We start from the raw sequence: 19,605 nt of genomic DNA on the forward strand, positions 1-19,605 counted from the left end.
ATAAAAATTTGCACTGCATTGGCCGGGAATCGAACCCGGGTCAACTGCTTGGGAAGCAGCTATACTCACCACTATACCACCAATGCCCTATGATGTGGGTGCTCTCGGTTCTAAAGATTACAACCCCGAGTTCAATGACTATCTTGCACCAGTTTCAATGGTGCATTTGGTTTAGATACCAACATGAAAAGCAGTAGAAAGTTTCTTGTAGAGGGTAAGAAACTGAGGATTGAAACCAAGGCCAAATCTGTGCAGAAGAGAAGAAATGGAAAGCAGTAGTACAAATAGTGGAAATGAACATATTTAGGCAGCATTGGAAGCAAAGCAGCGAAGAGAAAGAGAGTGCCTTCCATGAAATGCCCAGGAGAATGATAAGAGCAGAACGAAAAGGCAAGAATGACATTCAAAGCATGCCCAGAAAAACGTGTGACGGTCCCACCAGTCATTTATGCTTATAATTGGGTATCTTTACTTTCAAAGTATGGGGTTGATCCTTTGGCGATCACTCTCTTGTATTTCAGCAGAGACAGATAGTTGAGAAGTCTTTTCTCACATAGCTAGCACAAGCCTGCGCTTTTCCTTGCTGGTAGCGTGGAAATGACAGATTGGTCCTCAGAAGAAAAAACAAGAAATATTATAGCAGAGGATGGTTTCGATCCATCGACCTCTGGGATATGGGCCCAGCACGCTTCCGCTGCGCCACTCTGCTCCCTTGTAAAAGTGTTCTCTATATGCAGATGAGGAGCTTTCAGCGAAGTGGCGAGGGATTGGTGGGTCTCGCTCCTCATTTCATTTGCCTAAGCATGCTGCAATGTATGCTGGGTGCAGAAAATCTTCATCTTCTCGTCTCACAGTAAGTCATAACTGAAAGTGCAGACCCTCTTGGGAACTAGCAGTTTCAGGCCTTTACCAAGATAGCAGCTCTCTAACCCTCTCCTCTCTCTTTGATCCTAGCGCTAGCATGCTCAGGATTTGATTTTAACTGGGAGCCAGAGATCTACCCGGTGAGGGCTTGCCCGGTGTGAGGCTTTTGAGCGTTTGGGAGCGTTCGGGACGTGAGGACGTTGGACAGGAAATGTTGCCATCTTGAAATATCCAACCTTCCTGCTGTCGTGAGAGGCTCTTTCCATGGACATCTGCCTCTTGGAGTCCTCTCAACTTGCTCTCTGATATAACATTTTGTGAGCTGCAGTTACATCCGATGGCTACAAGGTGGCGCTGCATTCAGGTGAGAGAACAAGTGTGCACAAAATCGTTGGGGACTTTTGCCAGATTCATCGGTGGATCTTGCCTACTTTTATTCACATGCTAGATATTGCCTAGAAATGCTTTTTAATATAGAGATGCTAGAGTTAGAATGTCTGGTCGGGGTTCAGCCCTTTCATTGTTTACCGCCCGCAACATATTTATTACCAGCACATGTGAGTGGTGACTCTGCTTTTTGGAAAATAGCATCTAATAGGACAATTAATGTAGCAGATGGGGCGATCGAGATGCCTGCCTAAGTATTTCATTTTTTTTTTAATTTAACGTCTGATTAATCTGTTCATGATATTTCCGTTTTGTGACATGTTGCATTAAAACAAATCCTGCTTGGAGAACATATAAAAATTTGCACTGCATTGGCCGGGAATCGAACCCGGGTCAACTGCTTGGGAAGCAGCTATGCTCACCACTATACCACCAACGCCCTATGATGTGGGTGCTCTCGGTTCTAAAGATTACAACCCCGAGTTCAATGACTATCTTGCACCAGTTTCAATGGTGCATTTGGTTTAGATACCAACATGAAAAGCAGTAGAAAGTTTCTTGTAGAGGGTAAGGAACTGGGGATTGAAACCAAGGCCAAATCTGTGCAGAAGAGAAGAAATGGAAAGCAGTAGTACAAATAGTGGAAATGAACATATTTAGGCAGCATTGGAAGCAAAGCAGCGAAGAGAAAGAGAGTGCCTTCCATGAAATGCCCAGGAGAATGAGAAGAGCAGAACGAAAAGGCAAGAATGACATTCAAAGCATGCCCAGAAAAACGTGTGACGGTCCCACCAGTCATTTATGCTTATAATTGGGTATCTTTACTTTCAAAGTATGAGGTTGATCCTTTGGCGATCACTCTCTTGTATTTCAGCAGAGACAGATAGTTGAGAAGTCTTTTCTCACATAGCTAGCACAAGCCTGCGCTTTTCCTTGCTGGTAGCGTGGAAATGACAGATTGGTCCTCAGAAGAAAAAACAAGAAATATTATAGCAGAGGATGGTTTCGATCCATCGACCTCTGGGTTATGGGCCCAGCACGCTTCCGCTGCGCCACTCTGCTCCCTTGTAAAAGTGTTCTCTTTATGCAGATGAGGAGCTTTCAGCGAAGTGGCGAGGGATTGGTGGGTCTCGCTCCTCATTTGCCTAAGCATGCTGCAATGTATGCTGGGTGCAGAAAATCTTTATCTTCTCGTCTCACAGTAAGTCATAACTGAAAGTGCAGACCCTCTTGGGAACTAGCAGTTTCAGGCCTTTACCAAGATAGCAGCTCTCTAACCCTCTCCTCTCTCTTTGATCCTAGCGCTAGCATGCTCAGGATTTGATTTTAACTGGGAGCCAGAGATCTACCCGGTGAGGGCTTGTCCGGTGTGAGGCTTTTGAGCGTTTGGGAGCGTTCGGGACGTGAGGACATTGGACAGGAAATGTTGCCATCTTGAAATATCCAACCTTCCTGCTTTCGTGAGAGGCTCTTTCCATGGACATCTGCCTCTTGGAGTCCTCTCAACTTGCTCTCTGATATAACATTTTGTGAGCTGCAGTTACATCCGATGGCTACAAGGTGGTGCTGCATTCTGGTGAGAGAACAAGTGTGCACAAAATCGTTGGGGACTTTTGCCAGATTCATCGGTGGATCTTGCCTACTTTTATTCACATGCTAGATATTGCCTAGAAATGCTTTTTAATATAGAGATGCTAGAGTTAGAATGTCTGGTCGGGGTTCAGCCCTTTCATTGTCTACCGCCCGCAACATATTTATTACCAGCACATGTGAGTGGTGACTCTGCTTTTTGGAAAATAGCATCTAATAGGACAATTAATGTAGCAGATGGGGCGATCGAGATGCCTGCCTAAGTATTTCATTTTTTTTTAAATTTAACGTCTGATTAATCTGTTCATGATATTTCCGTTTTGTGACATGTTGCATTAAAACAAATCCTGCTTGGAGAACATATAAAAATTTGCACTGCATTGGCCGGGAATCGAACCCGGGTCAACTGCTTGGGAAGCAGCTATGCTCACCACTATACCACCAACGCCCTATGATGTGGTTGCTCTTGGTTCTAAAGATTACAACCCCGAGTTCAATGACTATCTTGCACCAGTTTCAATGGTGCATTTGGTTTAGATACCAACATGATAAGCAGTAGAAAGTTTCTTGTAGAGGGTAAGGAACTGGGGATTGAAACCAAGGCCAAATCTGTGCAGAAGAGAAGAAATGGAAAGCAGTAGTACAAATAGTGGAAATGAACATATTTAGGCAGCATTGGAAGCAAAGCAGCGAAGAGAAAGAGAGTGCCTTCCATGAAATGCCCAGGAGAATGATAAGAGCAGAACGAAAAGGCAAGAATGACATTCAAAGCATGCCCAGAAAAACGTGTGACGGTCCCACCAGTCATTTATGCTTATAATTGGGTATCTTTACTTTCAAAGTATGGGGTTGATCCTTTGGCGATCACTCTCTTGTATTTCAGCAGAGACAGATAGTTGAGAAGTCTTTTCTCACATAGCTAGCACAAGCCTGCGCTTTTCCTTGCTGGTAGCGTGGAAATGACAGATTGGTTCTCAGAAGAAAAAACAAGAAATATTATAGCAGAGGATGGTTTCGATCCATCGACCTCTGGGTTATGGGCCCAGCACGCTTCTGCTGCGCCAGTCTGCTCCCTTGTAAAAGTGTTCTCTTTATGCAGAGGAGGAGCTTTCAGCGAAGTGGCGAGGGATTGGTGGGTCTCGCTCCTCATTTGCCTAAGCATGCTGCAATGTATGCTGGGTGCAGAAAATCTTCATCTTCTCGTCTCACAGTCAGTCATAACTGAAAGTGCAGACCCTCTTGGGAACTAGCAGTTTCAGGCCTTTACCAAGATAGCAGCTCTCTAACCCTCTCCTCTCTCTTTGATCCTAGCGCTAGCATGCTCAGGATTTGATTTTAACTGGGAGCCAGAGATCTACCCGGTGAGGGCGAGGCTTTTGAGTGTTTGGGAGCGTTCGGGACGTGAGGACATTGGACAGGAAATGTTGCCATCTTGAAATATCCAACCTTCCTGCTTTCGTGAGAGGCTCTTTCCATGGACATCTGCCTCTTGGAGTCCTCTCAACTTGCTCTCTGATATAACATTTTGTGAGCTGCAGTTACATCCGATGGCTACAAGGTGGTGCTGCATTCAGGTGAGAGAACAAGTGTGCACAAAATCGTTGGGGACTTTTGCCAGATTCATCGGTGGATCTTGCCTACTTTTATTCACATGCTAGATATTGCCTAGAAATGCTTTTTAATATAGAGATGCTAGAGTTAGAATGTCTGGTCGGGGTTCAGCCCTTTCATTGTCTACCGCCCGCAACATATTTATTACCAGCACATGTGAGTGGTGACTCTGCTTTTTGGAAAATAGCATCTAATAGGACAATTAATGTAGCAGATGGGGCGATCGAGATGCCTGCCTAAGTATTTCATTTTTTTTTTAATTTAACGTCTGATTAATCTGTTCATGATATTTCCGTTTTGTGACATGTTGCATTAAAACAAATCCTGCTTGGAGAACATATAAAAATTTGCACTGCATTGGCCGGGAATCGAACCCGGGTCAACTGCTTGGGAAGCAGCTATGCTCACCACTATACCACCAACGCCCTATGATGTGGGTGTTCTCGGTTCTAAAGATTACAACCCCGAGTTCAATGACTATCTTGCACCAGTTTCAATGGTGCATTTGGTTTAGATACCAACATGAAAAGCAGTAGAAAGTTTCTTGTAGAGGGTAAGGAACTGGGGATTGAAACCAAGGCCAAATCTGTGCAGAAGAGAAGAAATGGAAAGCAGTAGTACAAATAGTGGAAATGAACATATTTAGGCAGCATTGGAAGCAAAGCAGCGAAGAGAAAGAGAGTGCCTTCCATGAAATGCCCAGGAGAATGATAAGAGCAGAACGAAAAGGCAAGAATGACATTCAAAGCATGCCCAGAAAAACGTGTGACGGTCCCACCAGTCATTTATGCTTATAATTGGGTATCTTTACTTTCAAAGTATGGGGTTGATCCTTTGGCGATCACTCTCTTGTATTTCAGCAGAGACAGATAGTTGAGAAGTCTTTTCTCACATAGCTAGCACAAGCCTGCGCTTTTCCTTGCTGGTAGCGTGGAAATGACAGATTGGTTCTCAGAAGAAAAAACAAGAAATATTATAGCAGAGGATGGTTTCGATCCATCGACCTCTGGGTTATGGGCCCAGCACGCTTCTGCTGCGCCAGTCTGCTCCCTTGTAAAAGTGTTCTCTTTATGCAGAGGAGGAGCTTTCAGCGAAGTGGCGAGGGATTGGTGGGTCTCGCTCCTCATTTGCCTAAGCATGCTGCAATGTATGCTGGGTGCAGAAAATCTTCATCTTCTCGTCTCACAGTCAGTCATAACTGAAAGTGCAGACCCTCTTGGGAACTAGCAGTTTCAGGCCTTTACCAAGATAGCAGCTCTCTAACCCTCTCCTCTCTCTTTGATCCTAGCGCTAGCATGCTCAGGATTTGATTTTAACTGGGAGCCAGAGATCTACCCGGTGAGGGCTTGCCCGGTGTGAGGCTTTTGAGTGTTTGGGAGCGTTCGGGACGTGAGGACATTGGACAGGAAATGTTGCCATCTTGAAATATCCAACCTTCCTGCTGTCGTGAGAGGCTCTTTCCATGGACATCTGCTTCTTGGAGTCCTCTCAACTTGCTCTCTGATATAACATTTTGTGAGCTGCAGTTACATCCGATGGCTACAAGGTGGCGCTGCATTCAGGTGAGAGAACAAGTGTGCACAAAATCGTTGGGGACTTTTGCCAGATTCATCGGTGGATCTTGCCTACTTTTATTCACATGCTAGATATTGCCTAGAAATGCTTTTTAATATAGAGATGCTAGAGTTAGAATGTCTGGTCGGGGTTCAGCCCTTTCATTGTCTACCGCCCGCAACATATTTATTACCAGCACATGTGAGTGGTGACTCTGCTTTTTGGAAAATACCATCTAATAGGACAATTAATGTAGCAGATGGGGCGATCGAGATGCCTGCCTAAGTATTTCATTTTTTTTTTAATTTAACGTCTGATTAATCTGTTCATGATATTTCCGTTTTGTGACATGTTGCATTAAAACAAATCCTGCTTGGAGAACATATAAAAATTTGCACTGCATTGGCCGGGAATCGAACCCGGGTCAACTGCTTGGGAAGCAGCTATGCTCACCACTATACCACCAACGCCCTATGATGTGGGTGTTCTCGGTTCTAAAGATTACAACCCCGAGTTCAATGACTATCTTGCACCAGTTTCAATGGTGCATTTGGTTTAGATACCAACATGAAAAGCAGTAGAAAGTTTCTTGTAGAGGGTAAGGAACTGGGGATTGAAACCAAGGCCAAATCTGTGCAGAAGAGAAGAAATGGAAAGCAGTAGTACAAATAGTGGAAATGAACATATTTAGGCAGCATTGGAAGCAAAGCAGCGAAGAGAAAGAGAGTGCCTTCCATGAAATGCCCAGGAGAATGATAAGAGCAGAACGAAAAGGCAAGAATGACATTCAAAGCATGCCCAGAAAAACGTGTGACGGTCCCACCAGTCATTTATGCTTATAATTGGGTATCTTTACTTTCAAAGTATGGGATTGATCCTTTGGCGATCACTCTCTTGTATTTCAGCAGAGACAGATAGTTGAGAAGTCTTTTCTCACATAGCTAGCACAAGCCTGCGCTTTTCCTTGCTGGTAGCGTGGAAATGACAGATTGGTCCTCAGAAGAAAAAACAAGAAATATTATAGAAGAGGATGGTTTCGATCCATCGACCTCTGGGTTATGGGCCCAGCACGCTTCCGCTGCGCCACTCTGCTCCCTTGTAAAAGTGTTCTCTTTATGCAGATGAGGAGCTTTCAGCGAAGTGGCGAGGGATTGGTGGGTCTCGCTCCTCATTTGCCTAAGCATGCTGCAATGTATGCTGGGTGCAGAAAATCTTCATTTTCTCGTCTCACAGTAAGTCATAACTGAAAGTGCAGACCCTCTTGGGAACTAGCAGTTTCAGGCCTTTACCAAGATAGCAGCTCTCTAACCCTCTCCTCTCTCTTTGATCCTAGCGCTAGCATGCTCAGGATTTGATTTTAACTGGGAGCCAGAGATCTACCCGGTGAGGGCTTGCCCGGTGTGAGGCTTTTGAGCGTTTGGGAGCGTTCGGGACGTGAGGACGTTGGACAGGAAATGTTGCCATCTTGAAATATCCAACCTTCCTGCTGTCGTGAGAGGCTCTTTCCATGGACATCTGCCTCTTGGAGTCCTCTCAACTTGCTCTCTGATATAACATTTTGTGAGCTGCAGTTACATCCGATGGCTACAAGGTGGCGCTGCATTCAGGTGAGAGAACAAGTGTGCACAAAATCGTTGGGGACTTTTGCCAGATTCATCGGTGGATCTTGCCTACTTTTATTCACATGCTAGATATTGCCTAGAAATGCTTTTTAATATAGAGATGCTAGAGTTAGAATGTCTGGTCGGGGTTCAGCCCTTTCATTGTCTACCGCCCGCAACATAATTATTACCAGCACATGTGAGTGGTGACTCTGCTTTTTGGAAAATAGCATCTAATAGGACAATTAATGTAGCAGATGGGGCGATCGAGATGCCTGCCTAAGTATTTCATTTTTTTTTTAATTTAACGTCTGATTAATCTGTTCATGATATTTCCGTTTTGTGACATGTTGCATTAAAACAAATCCTGCTTGGAGAACATATAAAAATTTGCACTGCATTGGCCAGGAATCGAACCCGGGTCAACTGCTTGGGAAGCAGCTATGCTCACCACTATACCACCAACGCCCTATGATGTGGGTGCTCTCGGTTCTAAAGATTACAACCCCGAGTTCAATGACTATCTTGCACCAGTTTCAATGGTGCATTTGGTTTAGATACCAACATGAAAAGCAGTAGAAAGTTTCTTGTAGAGGGTAAGGAACTGGGGATTGAAACCAAGGCCAAATCTGTGCAGAAGAGAAGAAATGGAAAGCAGTAGTACAAATAGTGGAAATGAACATATTTAGGCAGCATTGGAAGCAAAGCAGCGAAGAGAAAGAGAGTGCCTTCCATGAAATGCCCAGGAGAATGATAAGAGCAGAACGAAAAGGCAAGAATGACATTCAAAGCATGCCCAGAAAAACGTGTGACGGTCCCACCAGTCATTTATGCTTATAATTGGGTATCTTTACTTTCAAAGTATGGGGTTGATCCTTTGGCGATCACTCTCTTGTATTTCAGCAGAGACAGATAGTTGAGAAGTCTTTTCTCACATAGCTAGCACAAGCCTGCGCTTTTCCTTGCTGGTAGCGTGGAAATGACAGATTGGTCCTCAGAAGAAAAAACAAGAAATATTATAGCAGAGGATGGTTTCGATCCATCGACCTCTGGGTTATGGGCCCAGCACGCTTCCGCTGCGCCACTCTGCTCCCTTGTAAAAGTGTTCTCTTTATGCAGATGAGGAGCTTTCAGCGAAGTGGCGAGGGATTGGTGGGTCTCGCTCCTCATTTGCCTAAGCATGCTGCAATGTATGCTGGGTGCAGAAAATCTTCATCTTCTCGTCTCACAGTAAGTCATAACTGAAAGTGCAGACCCTCTTGGGAACTAGCAGTTTCAGGCCTTTAGCAAGATAGCAGCTCTCTAACCCTCTCCTCTCTCTTTGATCCTAGCGCTAGCATGCTCAGGATTTGATTTTAACTGGGAGCCAGAGATCTACCCGGTGAGGGCGAGGCTTTTGAGCGTTTGGGGGCGTTCGGGACGTGAGGACATTGGACAGGAAATGTTGCCATCTTGAAATATCCAACCTTCCTGCTGTCGTGAGAGGCTCTTTTCATGGACATCTGCCTCTTGGAGTCCTCTCAACTTGCTCTCTGATATAACATTTTGTGAGCTGCAGTTACATCCGATGGCTACAAGGTGGCGCTGCATTCAGGTGAGAGAACAAGTGTGCACAAAATCGTTGGGGACTTTTGCCAGATTCATCGGTGGATCTTGCCTACTTTTATTCACATGCTAGATATTGCCTAGAAATGCTTTTTAATATAGAGATGCTAGAGTTAGAATGTCTGGTCGGGGTTCAGCCCTTTCATTGTTTACCGCCCGCAACATATTTATTACCAGCACATGTGAGTGGTGACTCTGCTTTTTGGAAAATAGCATCTAATAGGACAATTAATGTAGCAGATGGGGCGATCGAGATGCCTGCCTAAGTATTTCATTTTTTTTTTAATTTAACGTCTGATTAATCTGTTCATGATATTTCCGTTTTGTGACATGTTGCATTAAAACAAATCCTGCTTGGAGAACATATAAAAATTTGCACTGCATTGGCCGGGAATCGAACCCGGGTCAACTGCTTGGGAAGCAGCTATGCTCACCACTATACCACCAACGCCCTATGATGTGGGTGCTCTCGGTTCTAAAGATTACAACCCCGAGTTCAATGACTATCTTGCACCAGTTTCAATGGTGCATTTGGTTTAGATACCAACATGAAAAGCAGTAGAAAGTTTCTTGTAGAGGGTAAGGAACTGGGGATTGAAACCAAGGCCAAATCTGTGCAGAAGAGAAGAAATGGAAAGCAGTAGTACAAATAGTGGAAATGAACATATTTAGGCAGCATTGGAAGCAAAGCAGCGAAGAGAAAGAGAGTGCCTTCCATGAAATGCCCAGGAGAATGATAAGAGCAGAACGAAAAGGCAAGAATGACATTCAAAGCATGCCCAGAAAAACGTGTGACGGTCCCACCAGTCATTTATGCTTATAATTGGGTATCTTTACTTTCAAAGTATGGGGTTGATCCTTTGGCGATCACTCTCTTGTATTTCAGCAGAGACAGATAGTTGAGAAGTCTTTTCTCACATAGCTAGCACAAGCCTGCGCTTTTCCTTGCTGGTAGCGTGGAAATGACAGATTGGTCCTCAGAAGAAAAAACAAGAAATATTATAGCAGAGGATGGTTTCGATCCATCGACCTCTGGGTTATGGGCCCAGCACGCTTCCGCTGCGCCACTCTGCTCCCTTGTAAAAGTGTTCTCTTTATGCAGATGAGGAGCTTTCAGCGAAGTGGCGAGGGATTGGTGGGTCTCACTCCTCATTTGCCTAAGCATGCTGCAATGTATGCTGGGTGCAGAAAATCTTCATCTTCTCGTCTCACAGTCAGTCATAACTGAAAGTGCAGACCCTCTTGGGAACTAGCAGTTTCAGGCCTTTACCAAGATAGCAGCTCTCTAACCCTCTCCTCTCTCTTTGATCCTAGCGCTAGCATGCTCAGGATTTGATTTTAACTGGGAGCCAGAGATCTACCCGGTGAGGGCGAGGCTTTTGAGCGTTTGGGAGCGTTCGGGACGTGAGGACATTGGACAGGAAATGTTGCCATCTTGAAATATCCAACCTTCCTGCTGTCGTGAGAGGCTCTTTCCATGGACATCTGCCTCTTGGAGTCCTCTCAACTTGCTCTCTGATATAACATTTTGTGAGCTGCAGTTACATCCGATGGCTACAAGGTGGCGCTGCATTCAGGTGAGAGAACAAGTGTGCACAAAATCGTTGGGGACTTTTGCCAGATTCATCGGTGGATCTTGCCTACTTTTATTCACATGCTAGATATTGCCTAGAAATGCTTTTTAATATAGAGATGCTAGAGTTAGAATGTCTGGTCGGGGTTCAGCCCTTTCATTGTCTACCGCCCGCAACATATTTATTACCAGCACATGTGAGTGGTGACTCTGCTTTTTGGAAAATAGCATCTAATAGGACAATTAATGTAGCAGATGGGGCGATCGAGATGCCTGCCTAAGTATTTCATTTTTTTTTTAATTTAACGTCTGATTAATCTGTTCATGATATTTCCGTTTTGTGACATGTTGCATTAAAACAAATCCTGCTTGGAGAACATATAAAAATTTGCACTGCATTGGCCGGGAATCGAACCCGGGTCAACTGCTTGGGAAGCAGCTATGCTCACCACTATACCACCAACGCCCTATGATGTGGGTGCTCTCGGTTCTAAAGATTACAACCCCGAGTTCAATGACTATCTTGCACCAGTTTCAATGGTGCATTTGGTTTAGATACCAACATGAAAAGCAGTAGAAAGTTTCTTGTAGAGGGTAAGGAACTGGGGATTGAAACCAAGGCCAAATCTGTGCAGAAGAGAAGAAATGGAAAGCAGTAGTACAAATAGTGGAAATGAACATATTTAGGCAGCATTGGAAGCAAAGCAGCGAAGAGAAAGAGAGTGCCTTCCATGAAATGCCCAGGAGAATGATAAGAGCAGAACGAAAAGGCAAGAATGACATTCAAAGCATGCCCAGAAAAACGTGTGACGGTCCCACCAGTCATTTATGCTTATAATTGGGTATCTTTACTTTCAAAGTATGGGGTTGATCCTTTGGCGATCACTCTCTTGTATTTCAGCAGAGACAGATAGTTGAGAAGTCTTTTCTCACATAGCTAGCACAAGCCTGCGCTTTTCCTTGCTGGTAGCGTGGAAATGACAGATTGGTCCTCAGAAGAAAAAACAAGAAATATTATAGCAGAGGATGGTTTCGATCCATCGACCTCTGGGTTATGGGCCCAGCACGCTTCCGCTGCGCCACTCTGCTCCCTTGTAAAAGTGTTCTCTTTATGCAGATGAGGAGCTTTCAGCGAAGTGGCGAGGGATTGGTGGGTCTCGCTCCTCATTTGCCTAAGCATGCTGCAATGTATGCTGGGTGCAGAAAATCTTCATCTTCTCGTCTCACAGTAAGTCATAACTGAAAGTGCAGACCCTCTTGGGAACTAGCAGTTTCAGGCCTTTACCAAGATAGCAGCTCTCTAACCCTCTCCTCTCTCTTTGATCCTAGCGCTAGCATGCTCAGGATTTGATTTTAACTGGGAGCCAGAGATCTACCCGGTGAGGGCTTGCCCGGTGTGAGGCTTTTGAGCGTTTGGGGGCGTTCGGGACGTGAGGACATTGGACAGGAAATGTTGCCATCTTGAAATATCCAACCTTCCTGCTGTCGTGAGAGGCTCTTTCCATGGACATCTGCCTCTTGGAGTCCTCTCAACTTGCTCTCTGATATAACATTTTGTGAGCTGCAGTTACATCCGATGGCTACAAGGTGGCGCTGCATTCAGGTGAGAGAACAAGTGTGCACAAAATCGTTGGGGACTTTTGCCAGATTCATCGGTGGATCTTGCCTACTTTTATTCACATGCTAGATATTGCCTAGAAATGCTTTTTAATATAGAGATGCTAGAGTTAGAATGTCTGGTCGGGGTTCAGCCCTTTCATTGTTTACCGCCCGCAACATATTTATTACCAGCACATGTGAGTGGTGACTCTGCTTTTTGGAAAATAGCATCTAATAGGACAATTAATGTAGCAGATGGGGCGATCGAGATGCCTGCCTAAGTATTTCATTTTTTTTTTAATTTAACGTCTGATTAATCTGTTCATGATATTTCCGTTTTGTGACATGTTGCATTAAAACAAATCCTGCTTGGAGAACATATAAAAATTTGCACTGCATTGGCCGGGAATCGAACCCGGGTCAACTGCTTGGGAAGCAGCTATGCTCACCACTATACCACCAACGCCCTATGATGTGGGTGCTCTCGGTTCTAAAGATTACAACCCCGAGTTCAATGACTATCTTGCACCAGTTTCAATGGTGCATTTGGTTTAGATACCAACATGAAAAGCAGTAGAAAGTTTCTTGTAGAGGGTAAGGAACTGGGGATTGAAACCAAGGCCAAATCTGTGCAGAAGAGAAGAAATGGAAAGCAGTAGTACAAATAGTGGAAATGAACATATTTAGGCAGCATTGGAAGCAAAGCAGCGAAGAGAAAGAGAGTGCCTTCCATGAAATGCCCAGGAGAATGATAAGAGCAGAACGAAAAGGCAAGAATGACATTCAAAGCATGCCCAGAAAAACGTGTGACGGTCCCACCAGTCATTTATGCTTATAATTGGGTATCTTTACTTTCAAAGTATGGGGTTGATCCTTTGGCGATCACTCTCTTGTATTTCAGCAGAGACAGATAGTTGAGAAGTCTTTTCTCACATAGCTAGCACAAGCCTGCGCTTTTCCTTGCTGGTAGCGTGGAAATGACAGATTGGTCCTCAGAAGAAAAAACAAGAAATATTATAGCAGAGGATGGTTTCGATCCATCGACCTCTGGGTTATGGGCCCAGCACGCTTCCGCTGCGCCACTCTGCTCCCTTGTAAAAGTGTTCTCTTTATGCAGATGAGGAGCTTTCAGCGAAGTGGCGAGGGATTGGTGGGTCTCACTCCTCATTTGCCTAAGCATGCTGCAATGTATGCTGGGTGCAGAAAATCTTCATCTTCTCGTCTCACAGTCAGTCATAACTGAAAGTGCAGACCCTCTTGGGAACTAGCAGTTTCAGGCCTTTACCAAGATAGCAGCTCTCTAACCCTCTCCTCTCTCTTTGATCCTAGCGCTAGCATGCTCAGGATTTGATTTTAACTGGGAGCCAGAGATCTACCCGGTGAGGGCGAGGCTTTTGAGCGTTTGGGAGCGTTCGGGACGTGAGGACATTGGACAGGAAATGTTGCCATCTTGAAATATCCAACCTTCCTGCTGTCGTGAGAGGCTCTTTCCATGGACATCTGCCTCTTGGAGTCCTCTCAACTTGCTCTCTGATATAACATTTTGTGAGCTGCAGTTACATCCGATGGCTACAAGGTGGCGCTGCATTCAGGTGAGAGAACAAGTGTGCACAAAATCGTTGGGGACTTTTGCCAGATTCATCGGTGGATCTTGCCTACTTTTATTCACATGCTAGATATTGCCTAGAAATGCTTTTTAATATAGAGATGCTAGAGTTAGAATGTCTGGTCGGGGTTCAGCCCTTTCATTGTCTACCGCCCGCAACATATTTATTACCAGCACATGTGAGTGGTGACTCTGCTTTTTGGAAAATAGCATCTAATAGGACAATTAATGTAGCAGATGGGGCGATCGAGATGCCTGCCTAAGTATTTCATTTTTTTTTTAATTTAACGTCTGATTAATCTGTTCATGATATTTCCGTTTTGTGACATGTTGCATTAAAACAAATCCTGCTTGGAGAACATATAAAAATTTGCCCTGCATTGGCCGGGAATCGAACCCGGGTCAACTGCTTGGGAAGCAGCTATGCTCACCACTATACCACCAACGCCCTATGATGTGGGTGCTCTCGGTTCTAAAGATTACAACCCCGAGTTCAATGACTATCTTGCACCAGTTTCAATGGTGCATTTGGTTTAGATACCAACATGAAAAGCAGTAGAAAGTTTCTTGTAGAGGGTAAGGAACTGGGGATTGAAACCAAGGCCAAATCTGTGCAGAAGAGAAGAAATGGAAAGCAGTAGTACAAATAGTGGAAATGAACATATTTAGGCAGCATTGGAAGCAAAGCAGCGAAGAGAAAGAGAGTGCCTTCCATGAAATGCCCAGGAGAATGATAAGAGCAGAACGAAAAGGCAAGAATGACATTCAAAGCATGCCCAGAAAAACGTGTGACGGTCCCACCAGTCATTTATGCTTATAATTGGGTATCTTTACTTTCAAAGTATGGGGTTGATCCTTTGGCGATCACTCTCTTGTATTTCAGCAGAGACAGATAGTTGAGAAGTCTTTTCTCACATAGCTAGCACAAGCCTGCGCTTTTCCTTGCTGGTAGCGTGGAAATGACAGATTGGTCCTCAGAAGAAAAAACAAGAAATATTATAGCAGAGGATGGTTTCGATCCATCGACCTCTGGGTTATGGGCCCAGCACGCTTCCGCTGCGCCACTCTGCTCCCTTGTAAAAGTGTTCTCTTTATGCAGATGAGGAGCTTTCAGCGAAGTGGCGAGGGATTGGTGGGTCTCGCTCCTCATTTGCCTAAGCATGCTGCAATGTATGCTGGGTGCAGAAAATCTTCATCTTCTCGTCTCACAGTAAGTCCTAACTGAAAGTGCAGACCCTCTTGGGAACTAGCAGTTTCAGGCCTTTACCAAGATAGCAGCTCTCTAACCCTCTCCTCTCTCTTTGATCCTAGCGCTAGCATGCTCAGGATTTGATTTTAACTGGGAGCCAGAGATCTACCCGGTGAGGGCTTGCCCGGTGTGAGGCTTTTGAGCGTTTGGGGGCGTTCGGGACGTGAGGACATTGGACAGGAAATGTTGCCATCTTGAAATATCCAACCTTCCTGCTGTCGTGAGAGGCTCTTTCCATGGACATCTGCCTCTTGGAGTCCTCTCAACTTGCTCTCTGATATAACATTTTGTGAGCTGCAGTTACATCCGATGGCTACAAGGTGGCGCTGCATTCAGGTGAGAGAACAAGTGTGCACAAAATCGTTGGGGACTTTTGCCAGATTCATCGGTGGATCTTGCCTACTTTTATTCACATGCTAGATATTGCCTAGAAATGCTTTTTAATATAGAGATGCTAAAGTTAGAATGTCTGGTCGGGGTTCAGCCCTTTCATTGTTTACCGCCCGCAACATATTTATTACCAGCACATGTGAGTGGTGACTCTGCTTTTTGGAAAATAGCATCTAATAGGACAATTAATGTAGCAGATGGGGCGATCGAGATGCCTGCCTAAGTATTTCATTTTTTTTTTAATTTAACGTCTGATTAATCTGTTCATGATATTTCCGTTTTGTGACATGTTGCATTAAAACAAATCCTGCTTGGAGAACATGTAAAAATTTGCACTGCATTGGCCGGGAATCGAACCCGGGTCAACTGCTTGGGAAGCAGCTATGCTCACCACTATACCACCAACGCCCTATGATGTGGGTGCTCTCGGTTCTAAAGATTACAACCCCGAGTTCAATGACTATCTTGCACCAGTTTCAATGGTGCATTTGGTTTAGATACCAACATGAAAAGCAGTAGAAAGTTTCTTGTAGAGGGTAAGGAACTGGGGATTGAAACCAAGGCCAAATCTGTGCAGAAGAGAAGAAATGGAAAGCAGTAGTACAAATAGTGGAAATGAACATATTTAGGCAGCATTGGAAGCAAAGCAGCGAAGAGAAAGAGAGTGCCTTCCATGAAATGCCCAGGAGAATGATAAGAGCAGAACGAAAAGGCAAGAATGACATTCAAAGCATGCCCAGAAAAACGTGTGACGGTCCCACCAGTCATTTATGCTTATAATTGGGTATCTTTACTTTCAAAGTATGGGGTTGATCCTTTGGCGATCACTCTCTTGTATTTCAGCAGAGACAGATAGTTGAGAAGTCTTTTCTCACATAGCTAGCACAAGCCTGCGCTTTTCCTTGCTGGTAGCGTGGAAATGACAGATTGGTCCTCAGAAGAAAAAACAAGAAATATTATAGCAGAGGATGGTTTCGAACCATCGACCTCTGGGTTATGGGCCCAGCACGCTTCCGCTGCGCCACTCTGCTCCCTTGTAAAAGTGTTCTCTTTATGCAGATGAGGAGCTTTCAGCGAAGTGGCGAGGGATTGGTGGGTCTCGCTCCTCATTTGCCTAAGCATGCTGCAATGTATGCTGGGTGCAGAAAATCTTCATTTTCTCGTCTCACAGTAAGTCATAACTGAAAGTGCAGACCCTCTTGGGAACTAGCAGTTTCAGGCCTTTACCAAGATAGCAGCTCTCTAACCCTCTCCTCTCTCTTTGATCCTAGCGCTAGCATGCTCAGGATTTGATTTTAACTGGGAGCCAGAGATCTACCCGGTGAGGGCTTGCCCGGTGTGAGGCTTTTGAGCGTTTGGGAGCGTTCGGGACGTGAGGACGTTGGACAGGAAATGTTGCCATCTTGAAATATCCAACCTTCCTGCTGTCGTGAGAGGCTCTTTCCATGGACATCTGCCTCTTGGAGTCCTCTCAACTTGCTCTCTGATATAACATTTTGTGAGCTGCAGTTACATCCGATGGCTACAAGGTGGCGCTGCATTCAGGTGAGAGAACAAGTGTGCACAAAATCGTTGGGGACTTTTGCCAGATTCATCGGTGGATCTTGCCTACTTTTATTCACATGCTAGATATTGCCTAGAAATGCTTTTTAATATAGAGATGCTAGAGTTAGAATGTCTGGTCGGGGTTCAGCCCTTTCATTGTCTACCGCCCGCAACATAATTATTACCAGCACATGTGAGTGGTGACTCTGCTTTTTGGAAAATAGCATCTAATAGGACAATTAATGTAGCAGATGGGGCGATCGAGATGCCTGCCTAAGTATTTCATTTTTTTTTTAATTTAACGTCTGATTAATCTGTTCATGATATTTCCGTTTTGTGACATGTTGCATTAAAACAAATCCTGCTTGGAGAACATATAAAAATTTGCACTGCATTGGCCAGGAATCGAACCCGGGTCAACTGCTTGGGAAGCAGCTATGCTCACCACTATACCACCAACGCCCTATGATGTGGGTGCTCTCGGTTCTAAAGATTACAACCCCGAGTTCAATGACTATCTTGCACCAGTTTCAATGGTGCATTTGGTTTAGATACCAACATGAAAAGCAGTAGAAAGTTTCTTGTAGAGGGTAAGGAACTGGGGATTGAAACCAAGGCCAAATCTGTGCAGAAGAGAAGAAATGGAAAGCAGTAGTACAAATAGTGGAAATGAACATATTTAGGCAGCATTGGAAGCAAAGCAGCGAAGAGAAAGAGAGTGCCTTCCATGAAATGCCCAGGAGAATGATAAGAGCAGAACGAAAAGGCAAGAATGACATTCAAAGCATGCCCAGAAAAACGTGTGACGGTCCCACCAGTCATTTATGCTTATAATTGGGTATCTTTACTTTCAAAGTATGGGGTTGATCCTTTGGCGATCACTCTCTTGTATTTCAGCAGAGACAGATAGTTGAGAAGTCTTTTCTCACATAGCTAGCACAAGCCTGCGCTTTTCCTTGCTGGTAGCGTGGAAATGACAGATTGGTCCTCAGAAGAAAAAACAAGAAATATTATAGCAGAGGATGGTTTCGATCCATCGACCTCTGGGTTATGGGCCCAGCACGCTTCCGCTGCGCCACTCTGCTCCCTTGTAAAAGTGTTCTCTTTATGCAGATGAGGAGCTTTCAGCGAAGTGGCGAGGGATTGGTGGGTCTCGCTCCTCATTTGCCTAAGCATGCTGCAATGTATGCTGGGTGCAGAAAATCTTCATCTTCTCGTCTCACAGTAAGTCATAACTGAAAGTGCAGACCCTCTTGGGAACTAGCAGTTTCAGGCCTTTAGCAAGATAGCAGCTCTCTAACCCTCTCCTCTCTCTTTGATCCTAGCGCTAGCATGCTCAGGATTTGATTTTAACTGGGAGCCAGAGATCTACCCGGTGAGGGCGAGGCTTTTGAGCGTTTGGGGGCGTTCGGGACGTGAGGACATTGGACAGGAAATGTTGCCATCTTGAAATATCCAACCTTCCTGCTGTCGTGAGAGGCTCTTTTCATGGACATCTGCCTCTTGGAGTCCTCTCAACTTGCTCTCTGATATAACATTTTGTGAGCTGCAGTTACATCCGATGGCTACAAGGTGGCGCTGCATTCAGGTGAGAGAACAAGTGTGCACAAAATCGTTGGGGACTTTTGCCAGATTCATCGGTGGATCTTGCCTACTTTTATTCACATGCTAGATATTGCCTAGAAATGCTTTTTAATATAGAGATGCTAGAGTTAGAATGTCTGGTCGGGGTTCAGCCCTTTCATTGTTTACCGCCCGCAACATATTTATTACCAGCACATGTGAGTGGTGACTCTGCTTTTTGGAAAATAGCATCTAATAGGACAATTAATGTAGCAGATGGGGCGATCGAGATGCCTGCCTAAGTATTTCATTTTTTTTTTAATTTAACGTCTGATTAATCTGTTCATGATATTTCCGTTTTGTGACATGTTGCATTAAAACAAATCCTGCTTGGAGAACATATAAAAATTTGCACTGCATTGGCCGGGAATCGAACCCGGGTCAACTGCTTGGGAAGCAGCTATGCTCACCACTATACCACCAACGCCCTATGATGTGGGTGCTCTCGGTTCTAAAGATTACAACCCCGAGTTCAATGACTATCTTGCACCAGTTTCAATGGTGCATTTGGTTTAGATACCAACATGAAAAGCAGTAGAAAGTTTCTTGTAGAGGGTAAGGAACTGGGGATTGAAACCAAGGCCAAATCTGTGCAGAAGAGAAGAAATGGAAAGCAGTAGTACAAATAGTGGAAATGAACATATTTAGGCAGCATTGGAAGCAAAGCAGCGAAGAGAAAGAGAGTGCCTTCCATGAAATGCCCAGGAGAATGATAAGAGCAGAACGAAAAGGCAAGAATGACATTCAAAGCATGCCCAGAAAAACGTGTGACGGTCCCACCAGTCATTTATGCTTATAATTGGGTATC

The 19,605-nt window shown here is 44.7% G+C and overlaps 11 non-coding genes across 11 annotated transcripts; all 11 read right to left on the reverse strand.

Annotated features, from left to right (window-relative positions):
* Positions 1–14: 14 nt before the first annotated feature.
* On the reverse strand, positions 15–86 carry TRNAG-CCC (transfer RNA glycine (anticodon CCC)). The gene has a single exon. It is a non-coding gene; the product is annotated as a tRNA-Gly (tRNA).
* Positions 87–1,618: 1,532 nt separating this feature from the next.
* Positions 1,619–1,690, reverse strand: TRNAG-CCC (transfer RNA glycine (anticodon CCC)). Its single transcript has one exon. It is a non-coding gene; the product is annotated as a tRNA-Gly (tRNA).
* Positions 1,691–3,217: 1,527 nt separating this feature from the next.
* On the reverse strand, positions 3,218–3,289 carry TRNAG-CCC (transfer RNA glycine (anticodon CCC)). The gene has a single exon. It is a non-coding gene; the product is annotated as a tRNA-Gly (tRNA).
* Positions 3,290–4,805: 1,516 nt separating this feature from the next.
* Positions 4,806–4,877, reverse strand: TRNAG-CCC (transfer RNA glycine (anticodon CCC)). Its single transcript has one exon. It is a non-coding gene; the product is annotated as a tRNA-Gly (tRNA).
* A 1,527-nt stretch (positions 4,878–6,404) lies between these two features.
* On the reverse strand, positions 6,405–6,476 carry TRNAG-CCC (transfer RNA glycine (anticodon CCC)). The gene has a single exon. It is a non-coding gene; the product is annotated as a tRNA-Gly (tRNA).
* A 3,115-nt stretch (positions 6,477–9,591) lies between these two features.
* TRNAG-CCC (transfer RNA glycine (anticodon CCC)) lies at positions 9,592–9,663 on the reverse strand. The gene has a single exon. It is a non-coding gene; the product is annotated as a tRNA-Gly (tRNA).
* A 1,516-nt stretch (positions 9,664–11,179) lies between these two features.
* TRNAG-CCC (transfer RNA glycine (anticodon CCC)) lies at positions 11,180–11,251 on the reverse strand. Its single transcript has one exon. It is a non-coding gene; the product is annotated as a tRNA-Gly (tRNA).
* A 1,527-nt stretch (positions 11,252–12,778) lies between these two features.
* Positions 12,779–12,850, reverse strand: TRNAG-CCC (transfer RNA glycine (anticodon CCC)). The gene has a single exon. It is a non-coding gene; the product is annotated as a tRNA-Gly (tRNA).
* A 1,516-nt stretch (positions 12,851–14,366) lies between these two features.
* On the reverse strand, positions 14,367–14,438 carry TRNAG-CCC (transfer RNA glycine (anticodon CCC)). Its single transcript has one exon. It is a non-coding gene; the product is annotated as a tRNA-Gly (tRNA).
* A 1,527-nt stretch (positions 14,439–15,965) lies between these two features.
* TRNAG-CCC (transfer RNA glycine (anticodon CCC)) lies at positions 15,966–16,037 on the reverse strand. The gene has a single exon. It is a non-coding gene; the product is annotated as a tRNA-Gly (tRNA).
* Positions 16,038–19,152: 3,115 nt separating this feature from the next.
* Positions 19,153–19,224, reverse strand: TRNAG-CCC (transfer RNA glycine (anticodon CCC)). Its single transcript has one exon. It is a non-coding gene; the product is annotated as a tRNA-Gly (tRNA).
* Positions 19,225–19,605: the final 381 nt, after the last annotated feature.

Source organism: Triturus cristatus, chromosome 11 (assembly GCF_964204655.1).
Source record: "Triturus cristatus chromosome 11, aTriCri1.1, whole genome shotgun sequence".
Classification (NCBI taxonomy): domain Eukaryota; kingdom Metazoa; phylum Chordata; class Amphibia; order Caudata; family Salamandridae; genus Triturus; species Triturus cristatus.